This window comes from Pleurodeles waltl, chromosome 1_2, assembly GCF_031143425.1.
Source record: "Pleurodeles waltl isolate 20211129_DDA chromosome 1_2, aPleWal1.hap1.20221129, whole genome shotgun sequence".
Taxonomy (NCBI): Eukaryota; Metazoa; Chordata; class Amphibia; order Caudata; family Salamandridae; genus Pleurodeles; species Pleurodeles waltl.
In genome coordinates, this window is record NC_090437.1 from 1,200,060,779 (window position 1) to 1,200,079,745 (window position 18,967).

Sequence of the window (18,967 nt, forward strand, 5' to 3'; positions counted from 1 at the left end):
CCCCTCACATTTAAATTTAAACATTTAATGATCATAGCCTATACTGAGGGGAGCCAACAGAGAAGGCCAGGGCACAGCAAAGGACTACCCCCTACATTAACATCTAGACCACCTAGAGCAATCACGCCCAAGAGCATTTCCCTAAAAAGCCAGCATCGCAGGGAAACACAACAACAAACAAATGGTAAGCACAACAGGTGCATAGAACACAGAAGTCCTCGATTGTCGACAATCACGAGGTGCAAATTCCACGGGGCAGTATATCCAACCAGATCAAGTGGTCAGGTCAACAGCCCCCGCTGCCCCGACCCTCTTCAACAATCAGTATATTGTTAGCGATGCGGCCAGTAGCAAGACCGGTCGCCCCCGGGAGACCGAACTAGGTCGAGGTTCCGGCGGCCACAGTGTTCAGAGCGACCTCTCTCTCCAACCTCAACTCCGAGGCCGTCGGGCGCTGCAGCTTCCTTTTCTTCTCTTTTCGCCGCCAACGAGGAGAGCCCCGCGCCGGCAGAGCCGCTCCCCCGCTCGACTCACGGCCAATGTCCTCCAGACCCATAAGTTGTATTTTAAATGTATTTTATCTGTTCTTTTGTTTGACATGTTATATCATCTATACTGATGCCACATGTAACTAAGTATTTGTTTATGTTTGTCCTGTGTAGAAGGGGGAGATGTGTTGGGTTGTAGATAGAATGTGGTGGGTAGCTATTGCTTAGTAATGCTATGAGGGGTGGTGGAATGTTGGGAACGGAGAGGAAGGCAGTTGGAAGAAGAACCTGCCAGGGTTGTTTGCTTAACTCTGATCTGTATAAAACTACCCAGTTTTCATGGATGGAAGGCGTCGGTATGTCATTTCAGACACTCCCCAGAGTCCTCAGGGCCCTCCCCTGATTCTACCTGGGTACCCTCCTCCTCTACCTCCTGATCCTGGGATGGGCAAGTCTGGTTCTGGTCACTTTCTAGTAGAAGGCTAAGGAGAAGATATTTGGTAGGGTTCTTACAAATACTTAAACTTCTTTCTATGCAGAGACCCCTCAAACTTTTAAAGTTTAAATTGCCATAAGTTGTCTAGACAGCTTTGGGAGTGGCCACTACTACAGACATAGTTGCAAGAAAGAGTTTAAGATACAGAGAAAAAAGTTTTGAAACTTTTAAAGAAAAAACTTTTTCAAACTCTTCAAAACTTTTTTAGAAAGTTTTTAGAAAGTTTTCAGAAAGAGAATTAGACTGTTTAGGTTAACTGTGTATGTTTTTAAGTATTTAGAATATTTTTTTCCTATAAAAAGCACCCATGACAAAGTGGTAAAGCAGTTACAAGTACTTACCCCACAGCTGCACCACCAATGTAGGAAGCTGGCCTGGCTTATAGTGGGTACCTGATTGTACTTACACCTTGTGGCAGGTCCAGTTATCCCTTATTAGTAGATTAGTAGTGTTCTAGCAGCTTAGGCTGATAGATGTAACTATAGCAGAGCAGCCTAGGCTGAACTAGGAGACATGCAAAGCTCCTACTATACCACTTAAAATATCTCAGACGATATACTCCCTTAGGAGGTAAGTAAAATACATAAAATAAACACACAACCCAAAATCAGGTAAGTAAAACAGTCAGAAAGTAGTGCAAACACTGTAGAATACAATATGATGCAATAGGCCTAGGGGCAACACAAACCATATACTCTGAAAGTGGAATGCGAACCACGAATGGACCCCTAGACTAGTGTAGTGTGTAGAGGGTCGCTAGGAGTGTAAGAAAACACAAAGGGTGTCCAAGATACCCCACCCCATGACCCTGAAAAGAAGGAGTAAAGTGATACTACTTCCCCAGAAACACACTAAACTCATGATAGAGCATTCTGCAAAGACCACAACAGACTGCAAAGCACTGAAGACGGATTCCTGGACCTGAGCACCTGCAAAGGAAGGGGACCAAGTCCAAGAGTCGCGAACGTGTCCGGGGGGGGGGGGGGGTGGGGAGAGGGCAGGAGCCCACTAAACCCCGGATGAAGGTGCAAAATGGCTGCCTCCGGATGGAAGAAGCTGAAGATTCTGCAACAATGAAAGGTGCTTGGAACTTCTCCTTCGTGCAGAAGATGTCACATGGAATGCTGGAGGATGCAGAGTTGTTTGTTTGGTGAAAGACTGCAAACAAGCCTTGCTAGCTGCAAAGGTTGCAGTTGAAGGAAAAGGGTGCTACCCGGGCCCAGGAAGGACCAGGATGTCGCCACTTGGGAGAGGAGACAGAGGGGGCCCTCAGCAACACAGAGAGCCCACACACAAGAAGGCAGCACCCACAGAGGTCCTTGAACATGGGTTCAAGAAGACTGAACACGGCGGTCATCTCTATACTACAAAAGAGGGTCCCTTGAAGCCGGAGGTCAACTCAGGGATTTGAGCAATGCAGGACAGAGTGCTGGGGACCTGGGCTAGGCTGTGCACGAAGGATTCCTTGCAAAAGTGCACAGAAGCCCTAGCAGCTGCAGTTCACACGGAGCACAGGGTTACCGTCTGGAGAGGGGAGGCAAGGACTTACCTCCTCCAAATTTAGACAGTTGGACCACTGGGCAGTCTGGGTCACTTGGGTCCACCACCTGTGTTCCAGGGGCCACGCTCGTCAGGATGTGAGGGGTCCCAGAGTACCGGTGACGCTGAAGTTTGGTGCCTGCTGGAGCAGGGGGAAGATTCCGTCAACCCACAGGAGATTTATTTGTGGCTTCCAGTGCAGGATGAAGGCAGGAAGCCCCCAAAGCATGCACCACCAGGAAACAGTCAAGAAAGTCGGCAGGATTGGGCGCTACAATGTCGCTGGTAGTCTTCTTGCTACTTTGTTGCAGTTTTCAGGTGCCCTGGAGCAGTCAGCGGTCGATCCTTGGCAGAAGTCGAAGAGAGAGGTGCAGAGGAACTATGGTGAATTTTTGCAAGTCGTTATCTGAGGAAAAGCCCACAGGAGAGACCCTAAATATCCCTCAGAGGAGGACTGGCCACCTAGTCAGGTAAGCACCTATCGGGAGGGGTATCTGACGTCACCTGCTGGCACTGGCCAATCAGAGGCCTCCAGTGTGCCCTCACACCTCTAGATTCAAGATGGCGGAGGTCTGAGACACACTGGAGGAGCTCTGGGCACCACCCCTGGGGTGGTGATGGATAGGGAGTGGTCACTCCCCTTTCCTATGTCCAGTTTCACGCCAGAGCAGGGTCTGGGGGTTCCCTGAACCGGTGTAGACTGGCTTATGCAAGGAGGGCATCATCTGTGTCCTTCAAAGCATTTCACTCCTCCCCAGCCCTTAACACCTATTTTCAAAGGGAGAGGGTGTAGCACCCTCTCTCAGAGGAAATTATTTGTTCTGCCTTCCTGTGACTGCGCTGTCTGTGGGGTGGCAGCAGTGGTAGCTGCCAAGAAAACCCCAGAGAGCTGGCTTGGCAGTCCATAGTGGAGCCCCGGGAATGCATGGGATTGGCACCCCAATACCAGATTTGGCATGGGGGAACAATTCCATGATCTCAGACATGTTGCATGGCCATATTCGGAGTTACCATTGTGAAGCTACTGGTAATGGTGTCCCGCACTCACAAAGTCCGGGGAAATTGCCCTGAACTATGTGGGGGCACCTTTGCTAGTGCAAGGGTGCCCTCACACTTAGTAACTTTGCACCTAACCTTCACTAAGTGAGGGTTAGACATATAGGTGACTTATAAGTTACTTAAGTGCAGTGTAAAATGGCTGTGAAATAACGTGTGTGTTATTTCACTCAGGCTGCAGTGGCAGTCCTGTGTAAGATTTGTCTGAGCTCCCTATGGGTGGCAAAAGAAATGCTGCAGCCCATAGGGATCTCCTGGAACCCCAATACCATGGGTACCTAGGTACCATATACTAGGGAATTATAAAGGTGTTCCAGTGTGCCAATTAGAATTGGTAAGAATGGTCACTAACATTTCATGACAATTTTAAAGCCAGAGAGAGCATAAGCACTGAGGTTCTGGTTAGCAGAGCCTCAGTGACACAGTTAGTCACTACACAGGTACACACATTCAGGCCACAACTATGAGCACTGGGGCCTTGGCTAGAAGGATCCCAGTGAGACAGGCAAAAACAAACAGGCATACATGTAAAAATGGAGGTAACATGCCAGGCAAGATGGTACTTTCCTACAATGATGTGTTGTTAAATGCAGATGTGGATGCGTAGCCAAAGAAAATGGCTTGGACTATAATTTCCAAAAGCAAATATAATTAACATGGTTCACCTACAGTTCATTTAGATTATTTAGACAGGCTTAAGGATGATTAAGGATGTGTTTGAGAGATATTAGGGCACTGCCCATTCAATGGAGATGACCCAGGAAGCAGTAGGTGCTACTTGTGTGCAAGTATTGTTATTGAATGTGAAAAGTCATATGATGGCAATATATACTGGATGCCGAACCAAGAAATTTTAGAGAGGTTAACGACCATCGCAGGAAAGAAAGATAGAAAATGTTGAACCCAAATTAAGGTCTTTGAGGATCCTGAACATGCAGAAAAATGTGAAAGTGGGATGGCAGAGAGCCCCTCAAATTGGGGACAATAAATGGTGGTTCCTGGGGGGAGAAAAGGACGAGGTACAGCGAGAAGGGCAACAGATGGGACAGAGGATAATCCCCGGGTGCAGGAGAATCATATTTGCCTGTGGTCTCCTGGGACATTGGAAAAGGACTGTCTCAATGCTGTTACAAATGTGCCAGGTTTTGCTGCCCTGCCAATATTTAACCAGGTTATGCTCAATTCTTATCCTGAGTTTTAGAACAGCCAGAGGTTCCAACAATGCCCTGGATAATCTCATTTTAATAGATTAGAAAGGACCCTATGTTATTAATTTGATCCACTTTTCTTACCGACACTGGTGCTAGCCACTCTGCCCTGAAAACCGTTGATTTTCCCTCATTACCTCTCTCAGGCTGATACATGTGCTTTCCTGCTCATTCTTACCTCATAAGCAACTCTGTTGAGGTAAGACAGATTGTGCAACGTCAACTGCAGGGTGTTTTATACCCCTGATGGTGTCTACCTCAATATGCCCCGATACCCAGTGAATGAGGTGCTTGCTTTGCTCTGTAAGAATGAAATTTGTCAACCTGCTGTTTAACTTCCTGATCTAAGCAATTTGCTTTCCTAGGTGCTTTCCACATTATAATCCATAGTGGGCCAATACAATGGGATTCATCTTTATCTGAAGATCAAGATCAATCCACTTGAAAATCTCCCCCGAATCACTCATTATTCCCTCAAACACAAGTCAGAGGCAGGGATTCCCCCTGTAATTGCAGATCTCATTACAAAGGGCTTTTAGTCCCAATTGTTAGGAACTGCAATAATGCAATTTTACTTATCAAAAAGTGGGAAAGACCAAGGTGTGCAGATTTGTGTGTGTAAGGAAATGCCTCCTTGGCATGGTAACCCCCTAACTTTTTGCCTTTGCTGATGCTAAGTTTTGATTGAAAGTGTGCTGGGACCCTGCCAACCAGGCCCCAGCACCAGTGTTTTTTCCCTAAACTTTACCTTAGTCTCCACAATTGGCACAGCCCTGGCACTCAGATAAGTCCCTTGTAACTGGTACCCCTGGTACCAAGGGCCCTGATGCCAAGGAAAGTCTCTAAGTTCTGCAGCATGTCTTATGCCACCCTGGGGACCACTCACTCAGCACCTGCACACTGCCTCACAGCTTGTGTGTGCTGGTGGGGAGAAAAAGACTAAGTTGATAGTCTCCCCTCAGAGTGCCATGCCAACCTCGCACTGCCTGTGGCATAGGTAAGTCACCCCTCTAGCAGGCCTTACAGCCGTAAGGCAGGGTGCACTATACCACAGGTGAGGGCATATGTGCATGAGCACTATGCCCCTACAGTGTCTAAGTAAAACCTTAGACATTGTAAGTGCAGGGTAGCCATAAGAGTATATGGTCTGGGGGTTTGTCAAACACAAACTCCACAGTTCCATAATGGCTACACTGAAATCTGGGAAGTTTGGTATCAAACTTCTCAGCACAATAAATGCCCACTGATGCCAGTGGGCAATTTATTGTAACATACACCCAGAGGGCATCTTAGAGATGCCCCCTGAATACCAACCCGACTTCTAGTGTAGGCTGACCAGTTTCTGCCAGCCTGCCACACACCAGACATGTTGCTGGCCACATGGGGAGAGTGCCTTTGTCACTCTGTGACCAGGAACAAAGCCTGTACTGGGTGGAGGTGCTTCACACCTCCCCCTGCAGGAACTGTAACACCTGGCGGTGAGGCTCAAAGGCTCACCCCTTATGTTACAGCGCCCCAGGGCATCCCAGCTAGTGGAGATGCCTGCCCCTCCGGCCACTGCCCCCACTTTTGGTGGCAAGGCTGGAGGAGATAATTAGGAAAACAAGGAGGAGTCACCCACCAGTCAGGACAGCCCCTAAGGTGCCCTGAGCTGAGGTGACCCCTGCCTTTGGAAATCCTCCATCTTAGTTTTGGAGGATTCCCCCAATAGGATTAGGGATGTGCCCCCTCCCCTCAGGGAGGAGGCACAAAGAGGGTGTAGCCACCCTCCAGGACAGTAGCCATTGGCTACTGCCCTCCCAGACCTAAACACCCCCCTAAATTTAGTATTTAGGGGCACCCCAGAACCCAGGAAATCAGATTCCTCCAACCTGAACTAAAAAGAAGGACTGCTGATCTACAAGCCTGCAGAGACGATGACAACTGCTTTGGCCACAGCCCTACTGGCCTGTATCCTGACTCGAAAACCTGCAACCAGTGGCGCATCCAACAGGGACTAGTGACCTCTGAATACTCAGAGGACTGCCCTGAATCCCAGGACCAAGAAACTCCTGTGAGCAGCGGCTCTGCTCAACAACCAGCAACAAACTTGCAAATTTTCTACAACTTCCAAGACCTCACTTTTCCTGCCGGAAGCGTGAGACTCCAGACTCTGCACCCGACGCGCCCGGCTCGAGATCCAGAGAACCAACACCACAGGGAGGACTTCCAGGCGACTATGACCCCGTGAGTAGCCCCCTGGACCGCCACAGCGACGCCTGCAGAGAGAATCCAGAGGCTCCACCTGACCGCGACTGCCTGTAACAAGGGACACGACGCCTGGAACCAGCACTGCACCCGCAGCCCCCAGGACCAGAAGGAACCGAACTTCAGTGCAGGAGTGACCCCCCAGGCGACCATCTGCCTAGCCCAGGTGGTGGCTGGCCCGAGAAGCCCCGCTATGCCCTGCCTGCACCGCTAGAGTGACCCCTGGGTCCCTCCTTTGAAACCAATACAAAACCCGATGCCTGCTTTGCACACTGCACCCGGACACCCCTGTGCTGCTGAGGGTGTGTTTTGTGTGCCTACTTGTGTCCCCCCCAGTGCTCTACAAAACCCCTGTCTTCCCCCCCGAGGACGCGGGTACTTACCTGCTGGAAGACTGGAACCGGAGCACCCCTGTTCTCCATAGGCACATATGTGTTTTGGGCACCTCTTTGACCTCTGCACCTGACTGGCCCTGAGCTGCTGGTGTGGTAACTTTGGGGTTGCCTTGAACCCCCAACGGTGGCTGCCTATGCCAAGGAACTGAGACTTGTAAGTGTCTTACTTACCTCATAATCTAACCAATACTTACCTCCCCCAGGAACTGTTGATTTTTGCAGTGCGTCTACTTTTAAAATAGCTTATTGCCATTTTAACAAAAACTGTATATGTTATTGCTCTAATTCAAAGTTCCTAACTTACCTCTGTGGAGTACCTTGCATTTTATGTATTTACTTCAAATCTTGAACTTGTGGTTCTAAAAATAAATTAAGAAAATATATTTTTCTATATAAAAACTATTGGCCTGGAGTTAAGTCTTTGAATATGTGTTCCTCATTTATTGCCAGTGTGTGTACAACAAAGGCTTAACACTACCCTCTGATAAGCCTACTGCTCGACCACAACAAAATAGAGCATTAGAATTATCTAATTTTGCCACTATCTTACCTCTAAGGGGAACCTTTGGACTCTGTGCACACTATCTCTCACTTTGAGATAGTATATACAGAGCCAACTTCCTACAGACAGTCTACCTGGAAGATTTATAAAATAAAGTCTCTATAACGGCTGTTAACTTTCTGAGCACTACCTGTCTTGTACTACTGCAAAATGTCTGTTGTAGTCATGTTTTTAAGACATTCACAGAACTAAAGCATGTGCTATTAAAATTGGACAGAACTCTCAATTGTTCGCAGTGTGATAGTGAGGAGGTGTGAGAAACAGAATAAGCATTTGCACTTGTTTGAAAAGCAGTAGCTCCTTTCAAATTATGCCTAAAACCATGTTATCTGCTCAAATAAAATGCTTTGTCTTCTTGAGTTCATACTAGACATTTGTTTTGAAGGAAAGTGAACCGGCTGAACAATTAAGTTTGATCTCTTTTTAATGTGTGTACAACTGTCGTGGTGTCTTGAAGTACACAAGTTACCATTTAGAGTGGTGAGACCAGTGCAGGAAATTAGGGGGATCCCGCAGGATTCTCGCAACTATTTCTGATATGAATCTGGCTGACCTAGTAAAATATGCTGTATTTGTCCTGGTGTAATTTTCTGACATCAGTCACAATTCAGCAGCATCCGACCACTGTCTGTTTTCTGTTCAGAGCAACAGCATGCAGGCGGCAAGGGGGATCTTATTTTCACTTCCTGCTGTGTTTAAAACAAAGGCCTGATGTAAACGTCCATCAGCCCTTCTTTGGTTCAAGTATCATTCAGTCTGGGATACATCTGTAGCTTAAGATGCCAATGTAATGGAAGTAAACAAAGGCACACATGTTATTACTTCGCAAGTACTTTAGCGAAACTATGATTTTGATGCAGGGTTTCGATGTTGTTCAAATCCCCTGCCTCGTGTAAGAGGTGTGCATGATTTGTAAAAATGCTTGTTGCAGTTGTGTCGGAGGAATTACACAAATAAGGATTTAAAGGCACTTACTAAATTCGTTTTTATTAATTTTTTTCTAGGATTACTAAATTAGTTTATATTCATTTTTTTCTAGGATTACTGATCCCAGTCTGAGGTGTTAGAGCGCTTTGGATCACCCAAAGAGTTTAAAAAAACATACAAGTGTATAAATCAATGCACATGAAATGTTAAGGAGAAAATGAGGGCTATAAAGTGTAGGAGTCACATGTCCGTACTTGTAGGCATTATACGTTAATAGTGCATGGTTCAGAGAAACTCAAACTCATGATTTAAAACATAATCTAGTAATCATATTTGTCTGTACTAACACGCCTTTATTACCACCCACAGGAATAACAGCAGATCGATAAAAAAACAATAAGGCTCTAAACCTATGACATGCAATTTGCATGCAGCTCCTCAATTATCCTGCAACTGCATTTACCACCAGAAATATTCTATTATAATCCCAGGAAAATTGCTGAGCAGCACAGCAGCAGGTATATACTCTTAATCCTGCAAGATAATTTAAATGCAGCTCATTATGAAAAACTACGTAAGCTAGAATCAATTTACATGTCACATTTGTTCGTGGCCAATTTCTTCAAGAAACATAAATGTGTAATTTGATAGTTATGTCTCATTTTGCGTGACACCGCCCCTCATGAATCTCTCCGTTCCTCTACCACACATTTCCCCAAAGTAGGGGGTCCCCGGAGTAAATCTGTTCCAACTCCAGCACTGGGTGGTGGAAGGCACACGAGGAGGGAAACGGGGAACAATAGCGGGAGGCGGAGCGGGGACTACACGGGAAGCAACTCAAACGTGAAACACGGCAGGCCGTTGTTCGTAATGCATCATAGTGCGCGTGCTCACAATCCACAGGGCTACTCAGAAATGTACGTCACATTTCATGGTGCGCGTGCGTATAATAGTACGCATGCGCAAAAACCACAGGGGGACTGCCATGGACAGGGTCCAGAGACATACGGAACGTCGGGTGGCTCTCATAGGTTAAAGTGTACTCTCTATTCGCGCAGTGTCCACAGAAGCGCGTGCGTGCCGTGGGGAACCAAACATAATCCAGAGCGCCTCTGACGCTTTGGAGAGGTAGTGAGATTGTCGTTAAGGACGTTCGTTTACTTTTCCGATGGGCGCGAGAACGTGTTGAAGTGAAGGCGCACGCTGCTCGCTCGTACCGATAGTCTTGCCATTCTTTATTTTAAGCCTTTCACAACAGCATTGGCTCCCGACGCTGCTGAGGGACCAGACGGAAGCGGGTATGTTTCGCGACGCGTTACCACTGTCAGAGAGGCTTCCCGCGCACAGTAACTGCCGCAACTGCCTCGCTCCTTCATCCGTTTGCGGTCACCTTTTCAAGAGCAATACGAGGGTGATAGTGCTGCCACCAGCCGGATTTTGGGAGTAGGGCAGACTAGATGGTTTCTAAGGCTTTTCTGTAAAACTGAGAAAACGTGTATTCTAAAGCTCATTATGCTTAGGACACTATCAGACATACACTTAAAACTATGTGATGCTAATGGACGATTTGTCACGATATTGTGCACAGACCAGTAGTTTTGGTCTTTATGGTTGTAGCTCAGAGAAAACTTAACGGAGGTCTATTTGTTGTATGTAACCCCCCAATGGAGAAAGTATAAATCTTAATAGATGTCTATTTTAAACCGCACTATGCTACTAACGTTGTAAAACAATTCCACGCAGCAATTAATTTAACTTCCTTGCTTTATTCCATATTAAACCCTGACACGACAACTGAGGATCCTTGATGCGTTTCGTCCACTTTACAGTGAGTGCCTCAAGCGGTTCACTGCACGGTGCTCCGAAAGGTCTTACATCACAACACATCTCCCCTCGTTAAACAAAATAAATAACTTATTTGCTTTGGTTACTAATAACTTAATAACAATTTATGCTCAGGTATCATGTTATTGCTTAACAAGAATAATCAATTACATTCTTGTTTACTCACAAACATAACTATACACCTTATTTGGTCTCTTTATTTCTCAACCTCATTTACTGATTCTAATTCATACACCACAATCTGGTACTTTTAATTTGGTGGTTCAGGATCAAGTCTGGAATCCTCATGTTCCTCACCACCCCTTATTTCAGGACTGATTGGTATTCTTAAATCATCACCGTCCTGTTGGTTTATTTGCTGATTAGCCCCCACCTGTTTTTGTATGTTTCCTGTATTTGTACTAGCATACTCCATTCAATTAATCTCTTGTCTTACTTCAGTTTTATCTTTTAGTGAGATTTCTCTTTCCTTCCTTGCCCACACACAATGAACTTAAATGCCACAACCTACCTTCACTCAATAGAGCTGATTTGCAAAATAACCTTTCTATTCTTAAAGGATCAGAATATTTGCTTTGACCCTTCTTCACAATTCCACTTTTCTTCACTCTCACCCAGTCATTCACTCTAACATGATAAGGCTTACACCTGTTTCTCATCATAATATTTCTTATATTTACTTTGAGCTTCACTTCGTTTTTCTTTTACCTTCTTCTGGGACTTCATCACTCTCTTAGATTTCATCCAACCCACATTATCTTTTGAAAAAGGTGTACGGCCTCTCATTAGTTCAAAGGGACTGCGATCTGTTGTGGTATTTGGTGTGATTCTATATGACCATACTGTCTTTAATAATTCGTTCCTTCACTCTAATCGGTTGCCCATTGCCAGCTGAATAATGCCCTTAATGACTGTTGAACCTCTCCATAGCACCATTCCGCTGGGTGGCGCACTTATGTAGTTTTATGTTCAATTCTGTTCCTTAGTAATGATTTAAATACCTTAGAAATTAATTGTGGCCCGCTATCACTTACCCCGATCTTCAGTAACCTTTCAGAAACAACTTATCCAGTACATTCACTACTACATTGGCAATAATACTGCATACCAATTCCACCTCTGGTGTCAAGCGTTATCTATCGCAAATCTTCACAGGAGCAGAATAACACCTTGAACCTCTTGAGCCTCTAAAGTTCTCAGTCCCCAACTATATTCTTATCTGGAGACTAAAAAAATTCTTATAGGGGAAAGGGTTTGGGGATGAAAGAAGAGATTGCCTCGTCCTCTACTCTGCGATCGTCTATCACTTTGCCTGATGTTTTTGAGGACTTAGTGGTTATGTTACTCGAGCTGTAAGATAAAGCAAAACATTAATAATCTCTCACTAAGTCCTACCTTCTCTGTTTCTTTTCAGTAGGATTAATCTTTTCTTTATAAAGGTAACTTTTAGTGCGATTTACCCCCGTGTAAAGAGACGTTGGCTTCTTTTCTGTGTTTGCAATTAATTGTAAAAATTGCAATGAAATTTTACTTGTGGAGTTTTTTGGTATGAGGTTATACAACTTCTGTTTTCATATTCTTTTCCTCTTCAGCACACTGGATTTGATTGAAAACGAGTATTGTAGGAGAAAACCTGTTCTTCACAGTTGTCTCATGACTAAAACAAATGTTCTTAAAAAAACGCTCTTCCTATTCTTTACGGTTTTCTCATGACTTGTTCTAGGAATTACTGCTCTTCACCTTTTGCATATGACAGACAACGAGTGTTCTTGAAATAACTGTTCTTCCTGCTTTGTGCTGTTTTCTCTGGACTAAACAAATGCTCTAGGAAAAACTGCTTCACTTTTTTTTTTTTTTAATATGATAGAAAATGAATGTTCTTGAAAACACTTCTTCCTGCTCTTTACTATTTTCTCATGATTAAAACGAATGTTCTAGGAAATAAAGGTTTCTATGGCTTGAAACTGGAACTTTTAAGAATTAATTCTCTCTCTCAGAATACCTGCATGACTGCAACAATTGACTCAGGAAAACAAATGCACGACTTCTCCAGAAAGGCTTCTGTCTCGCAAAATCTCAGTGAAGTGTGCCGCTTCAGAGGCTGCGCATGCACTTCACATGACCCAGCTATCCACAAGAGCTCCTCTAGCCGCAACATTAGAGCGGCATCCTTGACTCTTAGTGGCCGCCGTTTTGAGAGCTCTCCACTTCCAGGAAACTCTCCATAACAAAGTCTGCAGATTGTGCCCGGTGCAGCTAACTTTGAAGAACCCCCAAAACTTGGAGAGGGGGAGCCGGAGAAACCAAGGATTTCCTGACATCTGTCCACTTTGAAGAATGATCTATAATAACAATCACATACCTTGTTCTAAGTTTTCACAAATGGGTCCCATAATGTCAATATCTATTCTCTACCAAGGCCTTTTTGGACTATTATTAGGATGTAATGGTGGTTTAAGGGTATTTTGTCTTGTCGGCATTTTCACTTAATATGCAATTTGTCACTTTTTTCTCTTTGTCTAGACCTGGCCACCAGTATAAGCTCTCCATTCTCCCTTTAGTTTTACTAATCCCCATGTGCCCTTCATGACAAATATCTAACAATCTTGTCTTCAATGATTCTGGCAGAATGACCTTCCCATTTCTCAGTATTAATCCTCCTTCAAAAGTCAATTTGTGTCTTATTTCTCAAAATGGCAACACAGTTTTTTTCCCCTCTGTCCACCCATTTTTTTCCAACTCGCTCACTTCCATAATTACTTCATCTTCCCTTTGTGCCATGTCCCACTCTTTATGTGTGACCCCAGGAAGTTCACTAAGAATATTGGCTACACACCACTCAGCATAATCTTCCTCTTTGATCTCTATCAGGGGTAGAAGCATTCTGCTTAAGAAGTCTGCAACTATGTTTTTTGCTCCCTGCATATATTGTACACCGTAATTATACTCCATTAATTTAATTGACATGCGGGCTAATCTGAGAGATGCATTATATGGGTCATTCGTGGTTAGAACCTTTGTGAGTGGTTGAGATCGCTCCATAAGATAACTTGACACCCCAAATGTACTGCCTAAAATAACCTAGGCCCCGCACACAAGCACGTGCCTCTCGCTCAATCACAGAATATTTTTCTTCTATAGGTGTCAATGAGCGAGAAGGAAATACAATTGTACATTCTTTACCATCAACCCCAATTTGGGTCAAAACTGCACCAATACCCTCACCACTTGTATCCATAATTATTACACTTTCCAATGTAGGGTCATACCCTTATCGTTAACCATGCTTCTTGACATTTGTCAGACCACTCAAATTTATTCTTAATTTTTAACAGTTGACTCAAATGATTGCTTTTAGATGAAAAATTAATTACAATTTGGAATCAAATTCTGCCAATCCCAAAAGTGCCCTCACTTGATCTTTATGCTTTGGTGTGGGGTAACCTCTAATAGGTTTTAATAATTCATATTTTGGTTTAATCCCTTCTCCTGTAATTTCATGTTCCAAATACGTAACTTGGTTATTGGCAAATTTGCATTTACTAGACTCAGCCGTTAGGCCTTTCTCTTCCAAAATTTGCATTACTTGTGTTAATCTCTGGTCTTGTTCTTCCTTGCACTTATCCATTAATAGTATGTCATCTTGAAAGAACATTAAGTTCTTTATCCCCTTGAATATTTTATACATCAATCATTGAAACATAGCTGTGGCCAACCCAAATGGAACACTTTTAAATCTGAAACAACCATAAGGGGTTACAAATGTCGTCAAACTTCTACTTTTAGGATGAAGGGGAACTTGATGGTAAGCCGCTTTTAAATCTATTGTGGTGAACCATTTCGTACCCTAGTGCGAGATAACATCTCATTAATCTTTGGCAAAGGAAATTGATCCATCATTCTGATCTTACCATTCGTCTTCTTTGCCACTACTAGGGGTGCTACCCATTCTGCAGATTATACTTGTTCAATCACACCTGCTGACAATATTTTTTTCAAGTTCAGTTTCTACATTTTCCTTTAAGCTAATGGGAATATTTCTGGCCTTGTGTATCTTCGGGTCAACATTGGATCTTAACACAGTCTCTTGCTGAAACCCCTAAGCTCGCATATTTTTCCTGAAAAAAAACCTTGGAAAATGTCCCCAATATGTTTTGTCCATACTCTTCCTCAGGTTGCAACAATAGTACAACTACCAGGCTATTCGACTTTAGAGAAATACCCAATTTTCCTAGACCCCCACACCCTAGTACCGATGGACATTCATTTGAAACATATACTTACTTACAGCCTCACTATTTTTAAATTTAAAAAGCAACTCTATATCCCGCCAAGCTTATACTTTGTCAAGTAAACGTTTTGGGTGAAATGTTTGGTTGTTTCAATTCACTCCCTAAAATAGGAGCAAATTGAACATACCTCACTTCCTTGTTAACAATTGTGTATGGTGTACTAGAGTCTGCTACATTTGATAGGTTCACTCAACCAATATTTATAATGCACATCGTTTTTTTTATATCAGTTGTCTAAGTTTAAAACTTCCTTATCCACACTTAGTGCACATAAGTCCAAATCTTCTTCCACATCTGAGTCCTCATTTGACATCTCGTTTTCCGTATCCAAAGGTAAAACTTTTTTCTCCTTGCCTTTCCGCTTTTGACATACTTTGAGAAAATGTCCAACCACCCCATAATTTGAACATTTTTGTTTCCGAGCAGGACACTTCTAGTCATTCGCTAAGTGTGTACGGCTCCCACATCTGTAGCATTTCCTTCCTGGTGAACGTGTCCATTGTCTTTTCTTCATCTTGTTTGTCTGTCTTTTTATCAATCCGAGGCTTTGATTTCCCCCCGACCCCCTCTTCAGAAAGTACAGCTTTTGCACACCTTCCCGTTAATTTCGCCCTTTTCACTATATCAATAATGTCTTGCAAGGATGATTCTCCTTTAACCAATAAAGTGTCTTGAATAGAGGGGTTCGTTGCTTACATAACTATTTGATTGTGGAGCAATTTGTCATGCAGTACCCCAAAACAACAAGTAAGAGCTAAATTCTTTAAGGTTGCAACATAGTCCTCAATCGACTCATCCTTATCTTGCTTTCTATGAAAACATTTTAAATCTACCCGTTGCTACACACACTGGGTTTAAAGTATGCATCCAAATCCTCCAATGCATTAATAAAAACATCTCCTTGACCCGCTGGTCTGTTTAATTTTTTTTTTTTATACGGTTATATATTTTTAGTCCACCAGGACCCGAACAGTGTGAAAGTATTCTGTTTTTCTTTTCTGAAATTCATCATAGTCTTAAAAGTAGCTATGTACTTATTGAAATATTCATGCCACTCATCCCATTTCGATGTTGGTTCTCCTGATGTAGATGGAAAAGCTTGTGGAGGTGACAGATTCCAAATATTCCCTGTAGCCATATTTTATCCTTTAAATATAAAACTGTAGTGCAATATTATAGTTTATTGTTGTACACATTCAGTTGTAACACTTAAAATGGCCGTGCTGTATGTTTCCAAACTGCCCAAACCAAAATGACTGCCAGAGTTTATCGTGAATGTCCTTCGTCATGCGTTTGCACAGCGAGTTCAAGCGTAGCCGTTCACCGTTGGAGAGATTCTTTCAAATTTGCCCAACATAATAAACAGTAAAATCCTATACAAGTTTATTTTTCCTTGTACAAATATATTGTATAAAGCTGTTCCATGTTAAGTTTTTGATTGACCTACCGACGTATACAAAGAGTATTTTGGCACGTAGGTTCTTTTCTGTAAAGTCGGGGCGTAAGAAAACTCGTCACCAATTTCTGTAAGAAATTTCCACACAGCAATTCATTTAACTTTTTTCATTTATTCCAAATGAAACCCAGACACAACAATGGAGGAGCCTTGATGCGTTTCGTCCACCTCCGACCGTTTTTCTCTCTACCCGTTCCATTTAGAACTTAGTACTCTGCAACTTTTGGTTCATCGTACGGTGGCTCAAGAGGTTTACTGCACGGTGCTCTGAAAGGTCCTGATTCACATCAGTTACTTAGTAGTGCACGTAGAATTAAAGACAGTTTGACATCAGAAGTGAGTACTCATGCAAAGAATGTTTTCATTTTACCCATGTTGAGCAAATGGCACTAGTCAAAACTTGAAATGGATATTATTTTAGGATGATGTTACTGTGTGGTATGTGTGTGGGGAGGGGCGATTTTGCCATTAAGGAATGTTTTGCTAATTACATGTTTGATTTAATTTTTTAAGCACATTGGACCCGCAAGCATTTTCCTTTTTCATTCTTTCCGCTTGTAAGACGCTGCCAGTCAATGTTGGATAACTAAAATGGATTGTAAATTCAGGGATATGCAACTGTGGGCATTGTGCTATTTAAAACAATGCAGTTGAACTGAACTGAGTGTTTCCATCATACAGTATCTTTAGAAAGGGGTCTTTAATGGTCCCCTCGCAGGGTGACTGCTTGCTACAGACCGGGTCTGACTGAGCAGCTTCAGTTTAGAAATTGACTATGGGCATGTACAATAAAGACTGGAGGAGGTTCTAATTCAATGTTGCAGCAAACCTGTGACTGGTCTTTCACTTAGTTTCATAGTGTAGGTCTTCCTCTGCTCTAACACTAGGTGTTACAGCAGAGCTCTCCAATATTTTCTATAAATAGGAGCTACTTATGTTTGGTTGCCTCTACATGCCATAGCAATCATATGCAATGCTCCTGCACCTGAGAAACCAAATAGGCTACCCAGCGTAGCATGAATTGCCATTTAAATATTTTTTAATGCTAAAATCAGTTTTGAAAATACACTCATTTTACTTTTAGATACATCTTTTTTCAAATTTGGGAACATTTCCAACTCAACTAAACACAAACTTCTTTTGTTTTGACTCCAGCACCTGATCCCCTTCAGTTCCCTCATACACACTTTGTTTCACCTAAAATAAATGATTACACTAGACATATTTTTTTTTTTTATATTGTGGTAAAACATGGCAGCAGTTTATTTAGCATGCATGATCACAGGAACTCCAGTCACGCCTCAAAAGGGGGCGGGGTAATAAAAAAAAAAAAACAGTAACGTGTTTCAAAAGTAATGAAGGAGTCATATATCAAGACATGGCCATAAATCAATCATGAGTGGCGGATCATAAATCATGTACTTTTTTTTTTTTTTTTTTTTTTTTTTTTACATCTCCGTCCATTTCTGTCCTTTGCTTGGCCTCTTTTCTGGCACAATTTCTTGTTGGGCAATCGTTCATGCCGCTTTGGGGGACCTCAGCTTTTTTTTTTGGTTGGTTTATTATGCTTGTGAGGGGGTAGCCTCTTAATTCTGATTAGGCCCAGCTTGCTATCTTGTGTGTTTTGTGGCCTGCCATCCGTCCAGCAAGTCTTGGCTGCGAGTGCTATGTTCCGCTTACTTTCCTTTGTGGCCCAATTTAAACTGCCATAAGGCATCCCCAAGTGAGTGGCTTTTCTTTGGCACACTGCCTTACCTTGTGCACTGCTTTGCCAACAATTGTCCCCTTTTTCACCACGAGCACTGCGACAACTGCTCATGTCCTGGTGTGGGTGGGTGGGTTTTAATGTCTTGTGCTGTCCCCCTGTAGTTTGAAAGTAACCGGAGTGGGGGAGAGCGTGCCTTTTAACCACCCTTTGGGGAGGTGTGAGTGCTCTCCCCTATTGGAGGGTGTAAACATCACTTGCCACCTCCCTATTAGCCCCGTTTTCTTTTGCACCAAACCTGATGTGCTTTTACCTGGTGGGTGGAGGACAGGAACATTCTTGCTCTTTGGTGTGGCCGCTGGTCCTTACGGGTCCAAAGCACCAGTTATGGTGCCAGCCTTTGATGCCCCCTTTTGGGCTGGCCCCTGAAATAACCCATGCACCTGGTCCATTCCACTCACATCGTACACAATTCATTTCACTGAAGTAAATTATTACACAAGCCATATGCATTTGTTTGTATCGTTGAAAAACATGGCCGCAATTTCTTTATTTAGCATGCATGGTAATAGGAACCCCAGTCACGCCTCAAAAGGGGACAAGGTCATCAAAAAACAAGTAACGTGTCAACTCATGAAGGCGTTATAAATCATCAAGACGTGGTCATAAATCAGTCACGAGTAATAGATCATAAATCGTGTACTGTATGTAAAAAAAAATGCCCCTTTTGGCAAGGTTTACCCCCCCAAGA

The 18,967-nt window shown here is 43.4% G+C and overlaps 1 protein-coding gene across 3 annotated transcripts in view; it reads left to right on the forward strand.

Annotated features, from left to right (window-relative positions):
* Positions 1–9,871: 9,871 nt before the first annotated feature.
* HAUS3 (HAUS augmin like complex subunit 3) overlaps positions 9,872–18,967 on the forward strand; it is a 173,779-nt gene continuing 164,683 nt past the window's right edge. For 2 of the 3 annotated variants that reach the window (XM_069203755.1, XM_069203744.1), the window contains exon 1: positions 9,899–10,216. The gene's annotated coding sequence lies outside the window, so the exon portion shown is untranslated. Of the gene's footprint in view, positions 10,217–18,967 lie in introns of all 3 variants that reach the window. The other variant, XM_069203764.1, reaches the window with a different exon arrangement.